Source organism: Pholcus phalangioides, unplaced genomic scaffold (assembly GCF_987345545.1).
Source record: "Pholcus phalangioides strain wild (caught in Gottingen) unplaced genomic scaffold, Ppha-v1.0 ptg000010l_1, whole genome shotgun sequence".
Classification (NCBI taxonomy): domain Eukaryota; kingdom Metazoa; phylum Arthropoda; class Arachnida; order Araneae; family Pholcidae; genus Pholcus; species Pholcus phalangioides.
This window is the reverse complement of record NW_028301603.1, coordinates 16,313,257-16,330,231: the sequence shown is the minus strand read 5'-3', so window position 1 is coordinate 16,330,231 and position 16,975 is coordinate 16,313,257. Positions and strand designations below refer to the sequence as shown.

Genomic DNA, 16,975 nt, shown 5'->3' with positions numbered 1-16,975 from the left:
CACAAATAACAGGGCTCGTTGAGCAGCTAAAAAGGAGTTTTCATTACAATGTTAATATACCAGCATTTAGCTTTCTAGTCAAGGAGCATCTCCTATCAGGGTATGGATTTTGCAACGGATGCGGGAGCCTTTATGTCAATGACATAAAGGCTCCCATCATTGGTATTTGATGACTTCTTTTGCTAGGTGATCATCATCTTCATCATTTCCCCACAGGTCCTCGTGAGCGTTGACCTATAAGATCTTGACGTCGGGGTGCCTCATTGCCAGATCTTTCGGGCCGTCTGGTGCCTTGTAGTCGGGTTCAGGCACGACCACCTAGATAAGTTATATAGGAGGTCGTGGTTCAGGATGGCCATCATTCCTGAGAGGCTGTCCGTCCTGATGTGGCCTGGGACTTTTGGCCTTGTGACTTTCCTGGTTGCTTTGAGGATGGCGAGAAGCTCGGGAACAGCTTCGGTATAAGGGGCGGATTGGCGATTTTTTTCGGCGCCAAACGTGTCTGACGACGCGATCAAAAGTCACCAAGGCCGTCAGATACTACGGGGCACCGAAACAAAAAATCGCCAGCATTAAAAACAACAACGGAAACCAACAAGCACATAATAATTACTAAATATGGTAATAATAAAACAACATAAGACATCCAGACGAAACAACAGCCCTTCCTGTTGTTTAAAAAATAAAATCGATCAGGGTATAAATAAAACCCAGGCATTGATTCAATAATAAATCGATCAGGGTGTAAATGAAATCCAGGCACTGTTGAAATAAAGGAAAATATTAAAGGTACGATCTGAGGGACAATAGAAAAATCTGATGATGTTGGTTTCCATTGTTTATTATGCTGGCGATTTTTTTTTCTGTTTCAAAAAACGCTCCAGGAACAACGGAAAACAACAACCAGTGTCACTGGCTGTATTTTTTTTATCAGAAAGTACATTATAGAACAACGACAACCCAGCAGGCAACGCAGAACAACACAGCACGCCGGCGCTGGTGATTTATTGTCCAAAAAAGCTGTTCCGAAGCTCGGCTCGACAGATAGAGTTCTCCTGGTGCAGCTTCGCTTTCCACGTGTTCTTGATGGTTTAATCCTTTGTGTGCATGTAGGCTGCTCCCACCGCCCTTCATCCTCGACCCATCCTTTGAGAGGAATGCTGCAAAGATACTTGTTCTGGGCTTCCCTTCCCGGGATGAAATTTATTTGTGTTTGCTTATATCATGACTGGACAAATCCCAGGTGCCAGTTCATCGTGGTGACTAAAGGATTGGTATTGGCGCCCAAAATTTTTCTTTCTGTAGTTGATAAATTGCGGGCTGAGAGCAGCACAAAATGATTGGAATTTATAGCAACACATCTGCCAACACGAAAGGGGATCAATACGTCCTAAAGAAGTCAAAAGAAAAGCATTATTTTGGCCCTTATTCTTATGGTTAATTGTTCTGGCACTAGATTTTTTTTTTGCGATTAGTCCAGCCCTTGCTTGTATATATACTGCAAATTTATTGGGAAGCTACCCTCCATCCCCAAAAATATTTAACTCACAGCTCTTAGGTGCTCATCGGTTATTCCCTGTAGTATTCTGTTGGCAATGGAAAATGAAAGATAAAGCTGTAGTTCAGGGCTTGACTAATTATAGAAAGAGCAAGGTGTAAGAACAGTTTTTTTAGGCGCCGAACATTTTTCCTTCATAAAACAGGTCAAAAATAGTATTTCCTGCAATTTTTCCAGGACATAGTAAGTTTTTGCAAAAATTTCTGAAAAATCGCCAGCCATGGAAAACAATGGGGACTGGACAAAACGAAAATGTATATGTTCGACAAATATGTAAGACAAATATATTTATAAGACTATAGTTAATTATGATATAGCTATATTATCATAATGTAATTTATAAGTCATGAAAATAGATTCAATTCATGAGTCTTTTTGGAAATACGGAGAAAAGCTCGACATTTTATAAAAAAAGGTTTGGATAGCTGAAATTATGGGAATATCCTGTGAAATACGAGCCATATGGTAACCCCTTCTTAGAAATACCAGTTACTGATCCACAAGCGATGGAAAAACCCCTGTCTGACCCGCTGACTGAAATGGTTGTGCACCCCCTGCCGGACAAATAATTATTAAATATGTAAATATTACATATATAATAATTACATATGTAAATTTAAAACTGTGAATGTATTTTACGGAATAATTTCATACAGTGGAATTCTGTGTCCATTTTCTGGGCAAAGCATCAAAATGACTCTGTATACCTCCAATGGTTGTCGCGATAACTGACTAGTATAGATAACCATATTATGCAATGTAATATCATTGAATGCAGATGCATTAAATATTTTAGTGTAATCTGTCTTTTTCAGGTGAATGACATAGACTGCCTTGCAGTTTCCAATGATAAGACAAGATTGGTTACGTGTGATAAAGGTGCTGAGAATGCACTTATCATATGGGATTCTGAGACTAAGTGAGTACAAAATTGAAAACCTCAGTTAACGTGGAAAATTCCGAAAAATGTAAAAAAAAACACAACAGCTTGTTTGATGATAGCTTTTCACTGCAAGTATTCATCTCTGTGATCCCACGCTGGTTCTCAGTATTTTCAACAGACATCAAACTTAACATGAAATTTTATTGTTTTCATTGCCAAACAGTTTTTATTGAAGGCACAGGCACATTATGTGTTTTGCCACATTTTGGCTACACAAATTTCGCTGCCCCTTTTGCCATTCTAGTCGAATTGTCTTGACTACCCTCTTATTTGCCACTGTGTGCTATAAACCGCTTGCTCCCCCCCCCCTCCTGCAAGTACACCTGTGTCCCTAAGTCCCTGTATTTTGGTCACTCCCCATGCTCACACACTCTCATGCTTCCACATTGTTTTGGTCCCTCAATGCGCATGCACATGCTCCAGGTCACTATTTGTTTGTTCACTGACATGGTTCCTTGCTTTGTGGGTCACTCTTTTGATCATTTACATGTTTACACATACTCCAGATTATTCTTTTGGTCATTCATATGCTTGCATGCACTCTAGGCCACTGTTTTTAATAATTCACAAGCTTGCATATTCTCAGGTCACCCTTTTGGTCATTCACGTGCTTGCTTACGCTCTAAGTCGTTCTTTTGCTCACTCATGTGCTTGCAAACTCACTAGGTTTTTTTTTTGGTCTGACCTAGTCTTTAGCTATCTGGGCAGAGGCAGGGGTTTATATTGAGGGTTTATATAAATTTTGCTGCCCTCCCCCCCCCCATATTCTACTACTTTTCTTAGCCACTCATTCTCAGATTTTCCGCCCTGGGCTACAGCCCGCTAAGCCTCCCTGTAGATACGCGCTGATTGAAAGTCATTATCTTTTCTGCAAAATAGCAAACCTTGGTGATGTTGCTATCCAACAAAACTGCTTCATTAAGCTCATAAAATTTAGCATTTTGGTTGTGGCAGTTGTGGCATTTTCTTTTTATGCAGTCTTTATATGAGTTATAACCAGAGAGAGAAAAGACTGCATTTATTTTACTTTTAAACACCTGACATCAGGAGTTTTTCAGCAAACTCCAATCTCATTATCAAAACAAGTTTTAATTTTGAATACACCACATGCAGAGTTTTTCATATTATATTGTGGACATTTCTACTGGTAATAAAGAGTTCTAGATCATTTACAATTTTCTTTAAAGCCATTTTTTTTTGTTTATCTTAAGACAGCCACACTCCTGTCAAGGCTGATCCCAAAATGTTCCAAGGTTGGTCATGACAGGTAGTGTGGCGGCTCCACCATCGGCAGTGATCGTTTAATGTTCGATGTTAGAAGGTATTGGAAGGCTGGAAGGAATTGCTAGGTTCACAAAACATACATGTATATTCCGGCATGAACCAATTCATTAGAAATTCTGTAGAGGAATGTGTGCATATACGGTTAAGTAATGGTAGTAGCCCATATATATACATACTGCTGCTTCTTCCGTGTATCAGGGAAACGCAAATATTTGCAAATGACTATTTGGAAACTCCTGACATGAGAGTGGACCCTAGCTTTCTTCTTTACTACTGATATGTTGAACACAGGAGTCTACCCGTACCTTTTTCCAGAGACTAAAATTTGTAGTTCTTCGAGAACTTTTCTAACCAGTGTATCAGACTTACCAATTGCACGAGAAATTAATCTACACATTTTTGAAGTGTGGATCTTATCTTGAGACAATCTTTTGCCTGGTCTCATTGCCAAAAATTGAGCATCGCAGGAAACAACCACATTAAATGAATCAATAAGCTCTTAGAACTGATGGCTAACCATAAAGATATCCAAATAAGGTGAGTGACATGAGAAAAGGGAGAGAGTAGCTGTGGCGTTTTTTCCCAACGGCATGATGATGCTTATAATGAAATAAATATATATTTATTAAAAAACATTACAAATTTTCAAATGTTATTTAGGGTTAAATTTATCATTAAAAAAATTTATTTTTGGAAAATTCTGGGAGCTTCAATTCTTTTAACTATAATTTTTTTTATCTATAGCTATTGCATTGCTGCCAACTCTCCCAAATTCCTACTTCATTTCCCCGACTTCTGGAAAATTCTTGTATCTCCTGAATTTTGGCCATGAGTGTAAAAAATATCTACTTTTGGGGGAAATAAAATTATTCCCTAACAATTTACCTGGAAAAAAAGATAGTTATTTTTGTTTTTAATGACAAAAATGACATTACAAGCGTAACGTAAATTTCCGCTATTGCGTTAAATCACTAAAGTATTTCATTTGAGGGGGAGACAAAATTTGCAAAAAGCCAGTGTCAATTCTGCCTTTTGACTGCCCGAAATTGATGGGATGGCTTGTATCTACTTTAACCACATGTTCTGTTACTTACCAGATGATGATGTTGGTGCGATTTGATTTCAAAATAGGGCAAGTAGTTTTACCTACTCGCTGGTGATGATTGGTGACTTGGCGCTAATCAGCAATGGCTTTCACAATGTCACATTTTTGCAAAGGGGAAAAATTCCTAAGTTTTACTTTTATTAAAGAAAATTCCTAGAATTTCACTTTCATCAATTCAAAAAACCAGGGTCGCAACTAGATGCTTGGTCAGCCCGGGCAAGAACACATTTTGGCTCCCCCTTGTGATGTTCAAAGAGAGGTTAAAGAGTGAAATTTGCACCCCCTCTGGTCCAGAGCATGGGCACCAAACCCGCCTGCTCTTCCCCCCCCCCTACCCTAGTTGTGGCCCTGGAAAAATCCCTAGAATTTTACTTTCATGAATGAAAAATCGCTATTGGTTTCATCAATGAAAAATTCCTATTGGTTTCATCAATGAAAAATCCCTATTGGTTTCATCAATGAAAAATCCTGTTGTTTTTCAAAAACCAATTTTATATTTAATTTTGAATCTATTTTGTGTATCCGGGTGAAACCTCCCTAACATTTTCATTCTCTCAAGTTGGCAGCTATTATTTTTTTTCCCCTCATGTATCAATTTGTTATGTTTATTCTGTTTGTTCTTTTTTTTTCAAAATAGTAAATATTTTTTCTTCTAATAAGATGTAATTTTGTCCTGTTCTTTTACTTCAAATTCATTAGATTGGCTATCAGGGTGGAAAAGGGACGTTTCAGTGAGGGAGTTTCCAACTTGAACTTTACTAAAAGTGGAAAACATTTGCTGATTATTAGTAAAGATTCACCACAGGTTTGTTATTCAGTAGCCATACTTCTTTCTTTCTTTTACTCTATTTGCTCCTAGAATTCTATTCATATATTCCTTCTTGCTTCATCATGACCATTGCTTTTCTTGTATGTAAGAATAAGTTATCAGCACGATAAATTGTATAGGAGTGTTAATTAAAAAGAAAATAGTCATAAGTGTTTCCTTTGTAGAGTGATATTCAAATGAGACTTGAGACGAATCAGCTTGCTATTCTTCATGTAAAATAACATGATTAATTAATAAGTTTAGTTAATTATTAAATGAAGTAATAAGGCGGTGGTGGTGATTTAATGATAGCAAATTTATGAAAAAAGCGAATGAACTCGCAGAGTCGTAGAAAACAGGCTTTTACTGACCAGTGTTCATGAATGGTTTGGTGAAAGCCTGAAATGGTGTAGTTTTTTTTCCCGTAAACATTTCGCAGGTTTTTACCTGTTCGTTTTGATAAATCCAATGTGTTTTTTTTTCTCGTCTAGAGAATGTGACTACTGGGAAAACCAAAGACCAGTGCCGTCTTAATGCATAGGCCCACCCGGGCACCTCACAAGTAGAGAGGCTTCATAAAAATGAGATCTGATTAAAATTTACTAGAATTTACCAGGTAGGGCCTCAGAAAAACCACTTTGCCAGGGTACCTACGATGTTCTTAAGACGGCCCTACCATAATATTTATACTACTACCATAGTATTTTTCATATACCCAGTTCAACATCATTAATATTTCTTGTCAGCGGCTACAATGCTAATTTCTTTTTTTGAATTTTTCGTTGCCAGAGAATGTGACTGTAGGTAAAACTGGGGCTTCATGATCCAATTTTTGAGTGAAACAGTAAAATTTTAGTCTTTTCTTTATTTATTAATAATTTTTTTCATGTTTTAGAATCTTTATTTTTGGAACTGGAAGTCTCAAAAATTTCCTGCTCCTCTGTATGAATTTCCTGAAAAAGTTGGATTTCAAGTAAATTTTGTATTATATTATTATTGTTATTATTTGCAGTGATACCCTGACTTATATCAGTTATTTTTCCCAAGACTGACAATGTAAGTTGAAGTAAACTTTCTCTATGGTAATGCCCTCCCCCTTCGGTAGAAGAAGGGAGGTACGGTCGAACTCGTTATAGCGCAGGGCTATATAATAAGGGCTGTTTCATGATGCTGATCTCATTTCAGTACCAGCTGATCTCACTTCTCAAACCGAGCTTAGTGTGCCTGCTTCCTGTCAACTATGACAGTTTGCTATCGCTGCACTGCCCATTCCACTGAATTATTTTCAAAATTATCTTTTTGATTATTGTCATTAGTATCTGGCTATTCATTGGTTTGCTTCAACTATTGGTTTTTCAACTATTTTAAACTTTAAATTAAGAAATTTTTCATTTGCTTATGAGATGACTTCCACTGAGAATATTTTTCTCAGATCCATTTCAGTTGAATCACGTACGTTAGTTAATTTTTTATTGGATTGATTGAAAGCCAACTCTGGACACATAATTTCAATTACCTTTTGAACTTTCTAATAATTTTTAAATAATCCTCTGGTGAATGGGTCAAAAGCAACAAAAATTACCTTTAAAAAAATATGACAGGCATAAACTTCATAGTTAGAGAAATTTTATTGTTATTACTGCTGATAGAATTCAGCAATAACTCTTATTTATCTTTTCATTAATTTTTTTACAGTTCTTCAGTACCTTCCACAAACATGATGGGCGTCATTTCCTTACATCTGGGAAGAAAAGAGTTGTGTTTTTTCTTTTGGCAAGTTCATCAGACATTTTGACTTGATATTTATCCCCTTGAAATTCATAATAACTGAAACAAAGAAAAAAGAAAATAGAGTGGAAATGTTATAAATCCTTTTTTTTAATGTTTTGTAAATACTGATACATGGTTATTTATCTTCACAGAGAGAAGGGAAACTTACTGCACATTCTCCCTATTACAGACCTGATGTGAGTAAATTTTTCATCTCGATAAAAGAAAAAACTTATTATTTCAGTTCAGTTGAAATACAGTCAGACCTCTAAATAACATCATCATAACTGGGGACTGAATAAAAATGATTTCATAAGCGTTCTTACTTTATGACGAGTTCTAAACCTAATTTACTAATTATGCTAGCAGGGAAATTCAAAAAATGATGTTATAGGTTGGATGACGTTAAAAGTCAATGTTTTCCTAAGGTCTTTCGAAGTTCCTCCTACTGTAATAGCTAGTAGGATCACTTTATAACAGCAGTGTGGTTAGTTCAACATTCTTTAGTTAATCAGAGGTGAATTTACGGTTTTGCTGTCCTTTACCCATTTTAATTTTCTTGACCACTCATTCATTCCTAAAATTGGCTGTCCTAGTGCTCACTTAGCCCTAGTCTCCTCCCCATGTGAGTATACACCTGTACCTAATTCACTCATTTGGTCACTCACATGCTTACACACTATCAACATCACTTTTTTAGTCACTCCCATGCTTACACACTGTCAACATGACTCTTTTGGTTACTCCAATGCTTACACACTCTCAAGTCCACTCATTTTGTTGTTCATTGATGTGCTTTCTTTCTAGGTCATTCCCATACTTAGACACACTCTAGGTAACTCCCATGTTCACACACTGTTTAGATCGCTCTTTCAATTACTCTTTGACCTTTCACCTTGATTTTTAGGTCACTCAATTTGCACATTGTTTTGGTCACTTACATGCTTGTGCTTTAGGTCACTTTTTGGCCACTCACTAACCTGATCCTTGCTGTCGTAGCAGAAGAAAATTTATGGTTTTGCCACCCTTTTTCCCCCTCTAAAAATTCTATTCTAATTTTCTTGACCATCCATTCCTCGAATTTTCCTGCCTAGGCAAATTTGATAGCCCACTTAGCCTCCCTATAAAGTTGCTCTGCAGTTAATAGGCTACTACTATTACTATAAAAAAAGTGTTTTATATATATTCATTTCTCAGAGGAATATCTAGCAAATAATGCTACATCCTTGAAAGTGCTATGTTTCTCCCATGTGAGTGCACGTTGCGAGTTAACAGATTCGGATTTGAATCACAGAATATGGAGGCCTTCACAAATAGCTATCAAGAATCAATTTACACAACTGTTTGGTCCCAGTCTTGTTAGCCACCGCATGCATTACCATGAGTTTCTCAGCCTCATTGGGCATTTTGCCTGTTGTGGCATTGTATTTGTATTTGTATTGTATATCTTCAATGTTTAAATGCAATGATGTTGCTGCTATGTTTGATTGTTTCCTTAAATTGATTGTGTTTACTAATTTATATGTGACATGATCATTGAGATCTGAATTAAATCAGTAAATTGAATTTTTTCGTGTTTCACACGTATGCTATTTTGTGCCATTATTACAAGTTTTAAAATGAAATATAAAGTTTTTTGTTTGGTAGTTGAGATACAATATGACACACTTGCACATCAATGTAAAATTTTTAAAAATAGTTATTTCAAAGTTCAGTGCGTTTGTGCATTTACAAGTTGAATGGATTTGTATTGATTTCATTTTTTTAACTTTATATAGCTTTTCAACAAATCTATAGGTGATTTCACTCAAACTGCCTATTTTCCCAACTCTGAGTTTGCAGGATCAGCGACAAATTTAGGGAATTTCTTACTTTGGGGCAATACTAAATCGATTGGTAAGATGAATTCACTTGTGTACAATTTCTTACCAGAGTTTATTCACTGACTAAGAATATTATAGATGAAGCTTTAATTCAAATTCATTTGGAAACGTTTTGCTATTTTGGCAATGCACCATATCATATATCTGTGTTCCCCAACTTTTCTGAACTCAGTTACTAGTAAAATATCTGAAGCAAATCAATGAACCACCAACTTACATTGATCATTCTTGTCGCACCACAGTCATTTTCTGCACACGAGGGCTAATTAGACCGAGACCAGAATGGGCCTGACCAGGACCTACAATTTATTTACAATTCCGAATGGCAGGCTTGTTTTTTATACTCATCGAGAGGTTGGTGCGCTAACCCCTTGACGGGGAACTCCCTGCGGTAAAAACATTTTCTGCGGTCATGTCACCGTTTTTGTTGTGCCACTAACTTACAGTTTGTGCCTCTAAAGCCAGGTTTTCTGTTCCACGTGCAAAATGAATCACCCAGCGTTACACACCGTCCATTCACCAATAGAAAAAGTGATACAATTGTTTTCGTACAGAGTGAAACACTCCTCAAGCCAGTGCTTTACATTGGGCATGATTGGCTGACTGCTTCTAGAGGAGTCAAATCTGTCGTATGCTGTGCATTTACCAGATCTTCTCTTCACTTTTGTTGTATTTTCTTTCCCTTCCTCTCTGTCTCCCTCTTTTATTATGAAAAAATACGTGGATGTAAAAGTTACGTGATTCTGAACATGTGAAATGATCCTATTTGGTTCACACAGCACAGAAAAACTTGCTCCTAGGAAAAGCTGACTTTAGGCAGTGGTTTTTAAAGTGTGTTGCGCTCCAAATTTATGCTGTTATTGGCATTGTTAAGTACCCCATAAAAAGCATTTGTAAGTATTTATTCGCACCAAAAAAAATTTTAATTGATCAGCTAATGAATAAAACTCAGTTAATTGTTTCACACAGTAAAGTAGTTTACTGCATAGCACTTACATATACTATACAGATAAGCAGTTTCATTGCAACTTTGTCAACTACTTTCAGAGGACAGATAGTGCAAAATGTACAGATGCTATTGAATATCCACGGAAAACAAAAACTCATGAGGAATCAAAAAATGTATTGGAAGGGGCATTTTTTGAATGAAAAATACAAAGAATATTGTTAAAGCGGTTACAAAATATCCTCAAAAATATTTTAATAGGGAGATTTATCCTATTAAAGGATATTGTTGTATCTAGAAGAGTTTTACATTTGACCAAAGGCAATTTCAAACAAGATTTGAAAAAGTAGCTTTGTAGTGGTATTTTTAGTTATATCAAGTGTCATTGTAGTGAGGTTTCACTGTAATTTAACTTAACATATATTGTAAAGCAGTAACTTGGATTTTGCTCAGTACAGTCAGTTGATATACAGATTAGTGTATTTTATATTTTATTATTTTTTAGGTCAAATGCGAATCCATTCTGTGCTTGTGGATCCAGTTGATAGACTAGCTACTCGCTTGATCCAGCCTCACAAAGTTGAGGAACCTATCGCCATGTTCAGCAGTTTCAAATCATGGCTGATTTCGGGAAATGATTTGGGAGAAGTGCACTTTTATGACAATCAAATGAAAGTCATTCATAGGTAAGGAACTTTTCCAGCTCAGTTATGTGTATTAAACATTCCAATTCACGATCATTTTTAAGCATTTGGTTATGATGTTATTCTCGTGGAGTATGTATTCTTGATACACACAGTGCTACCTACATTTGTATAGCTGGCCTTTTTTTCAGTTTATTTTAATAAAGCTCTGATTTTATTAATTGAGCATGCTTTTGGCCAAAATATTGGCAATTTTGGGCGAATGTGATCTCATTCTGACATTTTTGTTCAATGATTTTCTTTTCTAGCATCAGAAAACTTGGTTGTGGACCAATCAACAGCATAACTTTCCAAGAGGGAGCTGATTCTATAGATGAGTGAGTTAGCGTTTCTTGTGCTTATGTTGAATTCACCTAAAGTGGAACTTCAATGGTGAAATATCTGATTTATGAGCATAATTTGTTCCATGAATGTGGTTGTAATCCAAAACCACTCTTATATCGAATCATACTTTTTCATAGGAGATAAAGGAAACTCAAATGATTTGTTTTATGACTATCTCTCATATGCTCTGATCCTTTTTCAAGGAGCTGTTCATAAGTTCAGGGCCTGGATAAGTATTTATTTTTAGGGCCTCTTGTAGTATCCTTTGAGGCAGAGGCTTATGCGGGGGGAGTCAAGAGGCATGTGAGCCCCTATTTAAAATACAGAAAGCAGCTGGTTTTGGGGTCCTAAAGTTTTTAGGTCCTGGGCATATACCCTTTTTACCTATGCAAGAAACAATACAGGAGAGCAGGGGGTTTTTACTTTGGACTCTCCACTTGCATTAATATACAAAAAGAGGGTGAGACAGTCTTTCATGGGCATGTGCTATGAATGCTACTCCCATAGTCAGTGAAGTCTTAACACCAAAATTTGTTAAAATTTTTTTCTCATATTGCAAAACACTTGTCAGCTGAGTGATTCATAATCCGAAGTTTCACCGTATTAGCAGCAGGTCCTGATTTCAGCATTGGATGGAAATTGATTCATATTGCCTCCAGACAAGCCTTTGTATGCTATTCATAAGCTAGGTATGATACAAATATGCTTTTTTATGGGGATGAGTCAAATTTTCTGTTATGCACTGTAAGACTACTTCAGCTCTAACTAAAATCTAAATAACTTAAATTGTGTGTTTGAATCAAATTCAGCTTGGTTAGCAATTTAAAACAGTCTTACAAACCTATTTGTTCCTACTGCTACCTCTCTCCTCTTAGTAATTTTTTTTCTTGACTCCATCCTCAGTCTTAAGCATACCTGTAGGATCTAGTATTGTACTCATCACTTCGGTGACCCTGTTCTCGTGTTCCAACGTAAATCTGGTGGACAGATTTTTTGTTTTTTATTGCCGTGTATATATTTGACAATGCTTGTAATCCTTGCTGCTGTGTTTTGGTTTTGATTATTTGAGTGAACCATTGTTTTCTATTGTTTTCGGAACATTTGTACATGTGTAGATGCTTTGTAAATTTACACTCTGTGACATAGTGAACTGGAGTACCTACAATACTGCAGGCGCATTTGTCTGTTCGGCAGCATTTCCGTTTCCGTTGATATATAGAGAATGAGCCGTTTCCTGTTATGAAGATAGTCACCTCCCTATTTCAGTTTAGTGGGTTGTATGTGACTCGAGGCACCCCTACGGTATACCATATTGCCAACTTCAGAAACACTGATTTAGAACATCTCATTGAACTTAATTTTATTCAGTGAAATTAGATATAGAAAGGAATAGTTCATAACATTTTGGAAAAACATCTATGTATAGATGCTCAGTTGAAAGTCTACGATATTTTCTGGGAGAATTGGGATTCATGATATGGGAACAAAATAACTTAAGTATTGAGAACAAAAAACATTTTCCTTTAGTATAACATAATATGATGATGAACTGAATTATAGCATTTAATATCACGCACACACATACATATAGAAATACAAATACCAGACCACAACAGGCAAAATGTCTATTCTATTTATTAACAACCCTATTAGAGGAAAAATCTCCCTGCAATACCACCGCCTGGAGATGTCCCTTACCAATCGACACTGGTATCCCCTTGTCAAAGCAGTCAATTGACGGCATATTAATAATTCATGGATCATCCTATTGATCCTGTTTAAAATTTTAAACGCTTCAATCATGTCCCCCAGACACCTGGGTTCTTCCAATGTCTCTTCATAATTCAATCCCTGTGCGCCAACAAGGACATACATAGCTCTTCTGTGTATCCCCAACCAATGTCTCTCTGTAGGTATGGTGTCTGAAACCTTATGGCATACTCCAGTCCAGGACAAACTAAGCCTTAGAAAAGTGGAAGAATAACTTTAGGAGGACGTGAAGAGACATTTTTGAAAATGGAACCAATCATTCTATTCACTTTTTTTACCACTGCTGAACAATGTTCAGAAAACCTAATATGCTTGTCAATGAGAATGATATTTGATGCAAGATCCCAAACAATAAGTATGTCAGACTGTAATGATAAGAAATTTCTTATTGTCTTCATGTTTTATTGTAGAAATCCAGAGGCTGCTGTTCCTGGTATCAGAAAACTTGGCTGCGAACCAGTCAGCAACACATCTAATAAGGGAGCTAATCATCGCAACAGCAGCGATGAGTAAGTTTTTCTTATGAATATTTTTAATGCTGCTGATAGTGACAGCTCATGTTATAATCTATGGGTGAAGTAGGTTCATAGTGCTTTAGCTATGCCCAATAAGTTTCTAACCCTGGAAAGAAATTTGTGGCATATGGTCAGAACATGATATCGCCAAAAAGGGGCTTTTTGATCTAGTTAGGTCTTGCTAATTATAACTGATTAGAAGTGAGATAAATGCAGAAATACTTGCGTACGACTAAACAACATGCTGACGTATGATATTTTCATTTGCATTTGTGTGTATGATTTATTTCTGATTTTTAAATGACAAAAATGCTTATATATCTAAAAAATGTGATTTTGGAGTTATCCTGTTCTGACCAAACACCACAGAAATGACATACAAATCCCATCTTCATTAGATTTAATATTTTAAAAATTAATTTTTTTTGCAGCTAGTTTTTACAGGACTTTTTTTTTTGTGAATGTCCCATTTCTTATCGTTCACCATACTCAGTTATAACCTCAATTCCAGGGCCTGTTCCTCATAAGTGTGAGCTTTGGGCAAATAAAAATGTTTAGGGGTCCCTTTTATATAATATTCATTGAGTCAGGGGAGAGAGGCCTGTACTTTAATGCAAAAAAGCAGGTTTTTTTGGGCCCTGGGCACGTGCCCTATTTACCCATGCATGCAATAAACAGGCCCTTCTCAATACAGATCAACCAGAAAGTTCAAAGCAATCTCAATTTGATTCTAAACCATCTCTATGTGAACTTTAACCTCTATAGCTTGACATAAGCCAATGTCAAATTAGTATAGTTTCATGTGTTTTTTCCCATCATATTGATTTTTAATGAAGGTTAAAGCATCAATATATACAATTGGTCCCTCTTAAATAGATATCAATGGTTCTAGCATACAATATCTGGTTGTATTCGATTAGGCAGGAACCAATTCAATTGCTGTTTAACATTGTTAGTGTAGTTTGTGTATTAAAAACTAATAAAGGGTCATCAGAAAACAGAAGGGTTTAAAAAACTGAATGAAAATTTTATTGAATTATGATGATCACAATACCTATGATTTTTGCTTTTTATTTAGATTTGACACCCTCTATGGGCTTAAAAGAAAACAAAAATTATGTAAATAAATGTACGTACTGAAGATAACTTGGGTACTTCTAAGCCAGTACTAATTCTTTAGTCTAGGTCTTTTTTAAATTGAAGCCATACCTCTACAATGGATGGTTGATGAGATAAAGACTGCATTAGCACTTTCAGGACATTCTGTATAGTCCTAAAAGCATTAGATGAGACTTGGTTATATTATGCTATGTCAGAGAGAGAGAGAGAGACAATTCTATTTTTTTCTGGAAGGAGAAACCAATTATCTCAAAATGAAAGTTCAGTCACTAACGAGCAATCACTTTACCTAAAAATAAAAAGAATAGAACCGTCTGTCATTTGACATAGCCAATACTGCATATCAAAGGTGGCCAAGAGCTGGCCCGTGAAGGGATTTTGTGCAGTACGCAACAAGGTAAAAGTACCATGAAATAATTTAATTTGGGGTCATTATTTTAACTATCGGTTCTAACAGCAGATTTCTTGATTAACAAACTGCTTACAAACTTCTTATTTCTAGTGATGAAATTAATTTCATAAGGAACTAATTAATTCAATTAAAATGGAGCGGCTTATACACTGAAGTTGCACCACTGATGCGACCCGCAAACAGAAAGAAGTTGGTTACCTCTGCTGTATATCACACTACCAATGGTGAGAAATTTCCTAACCGTTTTATTTTTATCCCAGAAATGCCAACGCTACAGCCTCTGATTGGGAAGCACTTCGTGAAGATTTCCTTGTGTCTACAACTAGTGGATACTGTGCCATGTACAGGACAGCTGAAAAGAAGTTGAATGTTATTAACCATGGTTGGGATAAAAAAATTAAGGCTATATCAATTAATCCTATCAGGTACCCAACTTTTTTATATTTAAGTATATGGCAGTGAAATTCATTATTATTTATAATTGAACTTTAAAATTATTTTTTACAGCTGCTTGTGCAATTTAAAATTAGTTTCAGTAATGGAATTTGTTTTTTTATGTCTTTTTTTTTTTTAAATATAGGACTCATATTTGCATTGGTGATAGTGGAGGCAGGCTTCAAATGTGGAACTATGAAAACAAGTATTAAATATATTTATTTGGTTGCCAATGTCAGTCTTATGCATTTAATGTGTTTGTATTAAGTCTTTTGGTCTTATTGATGTAATCACGGAAATAATCCATCAGTTGACTCTAACATGCCCACTTCTAATTTTTTTTACCTGTATAGACCTGTTGTTTTCAGAATTTTCATAGAATTTTTTCATCTCAGCAGAATGTCAAAACAAAATGTTGTAAATTATACAGTAAATTTTCCCTATGAGGCAAAAACTGTGTGCATCTGTTATGAATGGCTTCTCATGCATGAAAGTTAGAGAACAGTTTAGGCTTATTCTATCTTTTGTGTAAAATATATGTGAACAGTTTGTTCTTACAAGTATTATTTATAATCTTTCAAATGTTGACCAGCACATTTAAATTTGATGGACTAGAGGAAACTGGGGGAATCATGGCATCTTAAGGAAATTTTTTTTCTATACTGCAAAGTTACACAACAGTTTAAATATGACAACTATATTTAGTTTTACAGTTTCTTCGACATTGCACAAATATGTTGATGAAGCTTACATAAGTTTTTAACATTATTTAGAAAGGAATTTTCGAAACAATCACAGTGGCTTGATTAACCTGATACATGGGTAATTCCATCACACCCATGGTCACATGTAGGATCGACCTTTGGAGTGGGCACAAAAAGCTTGAGAGGGGGCCATAAAACTTTTCTTCTTGAGAAATTTTTAGTTTCCACCCTTCAAAAACAATAGATATTGGTTAAAATCCTGTATTAGACATTTTCTATTGATATTTAAATTTTTTCCCAGAAATGTTAGTTTTTTTAACAGCTTGGGGCTGGGTACAATCCTTTTAGGCACCCCCCCCCCCCCGGGTACACCTTTGTCCAAACCCAAATTCATGTGGCCACCATGGTAGTATTGTCTCTATTGTAATGACGTTGTTACCCCAGTGGGACAGTATGGCAGATGACCTTAATTTACGGCTACTGAAGATACATAACCTTTATGACATAGAAATGTAGCAGAATATCAGGTGAATGTGCACAAACACTAATTGCGGCTGTAAAATGACAAATAAAGAACTAATCTCAGAATCTCATATAAGTCAGAAATTAGAACAAAACAGTAAAAACAATATTTTCAGCAATAACAAACACATTTTTCCAGTCAGAACATTGGCGATATGGAGACAGTTTCTCCG

At 35.9% G+C, this 16,975-nt stretch overlaps 1 long non-coding RNA gene across 1 annotated transcript; it reads left to right on the top strand.

The window, feature by feature from the left end:
* The first annotated feature begins 2,372 nt into the window (after positions 1-2,372).
* Positions 2,373-7,471, top strand: LOC149080999 (uncharacterized). The gene is made up of 4 exons (XR_016193405.1): positions 2,373-2,477; positions 5,590-5,695; positions 6,594-6,671; positions 7,394-7,471. It is a non-coding gene; the product is annotated as an uncharacterized LOC149080999 (long non-coding RNA).
* The last annotated feature ends 9,504 nt before the right edge of the window (positions 7,472-16,975 follow it).